This window comes from Balaenoptera musculus, chromosome 2 (genome assembly GCF_009873245.2).
Source record: "Balaenoptera musculus isolate JJ_BM4_2016_0621 chromosome 2, mBalMus1.pri.v3, whole genome shotgun sequence".
Classification (NCBI taxonomy): Eukaryota; Metazoa; Chordata; class Mammalia; order Artiodactyla; family Balaenopteridae; genus Balaenoptera; species Balaenoptera musculus.
Window position 1 is genome coordinate 125,421,027 of NC_045786.1, and position 2,019 is coordinate 125,423,045.

Genomic DNA, 2,019 nt, shown 5'->3' on the forward strand with positions numbered 1-2,019 from the left:
TCCACAAATATGCATTGAGTACCTACTATATGTGAACACTATGCTAGATCTTGCATGTAACAGTAGTGACTCAGAACCCGTCCAGGAAGCTTGCAGTCTAGAGGTAAAGACAGGCATTAAATAAGTAATCATATAGCAATTATTTTGGACAAGATAACCTAAGATTCCTCTTGCTGTGAACACCCAAACTTGCTAGAAGAAATATGGTATGTTTTAAAATGCAGAGTTGGCGGCTGAGGGGCGGGGCGGGGGCAAGAGTGGCTTCTTTGCTTCATTGTGCCCTAGCGACGCCCTGACACCGCGCAGGCCGCCGGCACCATGAAGATCTGGACTTCGGAGCACGTCTTTGACCACCCATGGGAAACTGTTACAACAGCTGCAATGCAGAAATACCCAAACCCTATGAACCCGAGTGCGGTTGGAGTCGATGCATTGGACAGACACATAGATCCTTCTGGAAAGCTGCATAGCCATAGACTTCTCAGCACAGAGTGGGGACGGCCTTCCATTGTGAAATCTATTATTGGTGCAGCAAGAACCAAAACATATGTGCAAGAACATTCTGTAGTGGATCCTGTAGAGAAAACAATGGAAATTAAATCTACTAATATTTCATTTACAAATACGGTTTCAGTAGATGAGAGACATATACAAACCACTGCCTCAAGACCCAGAAAAAACTGTTTTGACTCAAGAAGCCATAATTACCGTGAAAGGAGTCAGTCTCGGCAGTTAACCTCGAAGGACTGATGGCAAGTACGATACCGTCAAATGCTAATAAAGGTCGAGAAGCAATGGAGTGGGTAATACATAAATTAAATGCTGAAACTGAGGGATTGATGGCTTCGGCAAGAGGGAGCATACGGACACCAACAGCATTTGTGGAGAAATGATAATGAAAGTTGATAAACAACACCCAGTTCCCCAGGTCTCTGCAAGCTGGCAGTATATTTATTTGTTATTTAAAAAATACAACTGTATTTTCGGTAGAATTTTTTTTTTTTAATAAGCTGAAGAAAGACTATGTGACTTGATCAAAACCAAGAGGTGCAGCGTTTCTAAATAAAAGGGATGGGCTGAAATCAGTGTTGTCTGAAATGACTGCCTGATTTTGAGGATTCCAGTATTTATGTGAAAATTTAACAATTTTTGAAAAGTACTTGAAAATTGGTATTGGCTGATTAAACCTCCTTAAGGTAGAATTTTAAAGCTTTTCACGCATTGGAACTCTACCTGGTTTTGGACCAACCCCAGAACCAAGCAGAGTGACCTCTTACATACCCACGATTACCCTGCTGCAATAAACTTGTAGAACTTGCATGAGGGAACTCACTTTTAAAGGAGAAACTGTATAGTTTTAAAAAGACATTGATTGTATAAAATAATTTGCTCTGCTATAAACCACCATTAAAAATCACAATGTTTTAATTTGGTACTTAACATTTTTGGAGTAAAAACTATCATGAAAGTAATAAATGACTCCAACAAAAATATACTTTATTGTGTTAAAAAGTACTGTATTGATTTGCCAAAGTTTTGTAACTTAGTAAAGGTATTACCTTCCTTGGATTTGTACTTTATGACTTAGTATGCAGTATCGTGGGCTGGTTATGTTAACTGAAAAAGTCACTGCCAGAATTTTGCAGCACTCTAAACTTAAACATAAGAACAGCTGTTCACATCTTTTAGCATTTCACATTTGCCTAACTTATAAATTGCCATGTGTCAAAATCATGGTTCTGTAATTGCTAAAGCATGATATGCCAGGTTATTTGAATCTAATTACTTTTTGAAGTTAATTACTACCACAAAACATCTTTTTTACGTGAAGAGCTGTACATCATTTGAAATTACTCAAATGATGTCTTGATCTGAAGCATAAATTCCAGGGACTTAATGTTTTTAATAATACCGTGTCACTGTGGGGGATGGGGACCGTGGAGAAGAAAAAAGAATAATAGGGTGAAAAAAAAGCATTGACCTAATCTAACCAGTAGGTGAATTGCTTTGCAGCTTTTA

At 38.2% G+C, this 2,019-nt stretch overlaps 1 pseudogene; it reads left to right on the forward strand.

The window, feature by feature from the left end:
* Nucleotides 1-255: 255 nt before the first annotated feature.
* LOC118890913 lies at nucleotides 256-893 on the forward strand (annotated as a pseudogene).
* The last annotated feature ends 1,126 nt before the right edge of the window (nucleotides 894-2,019 follow it).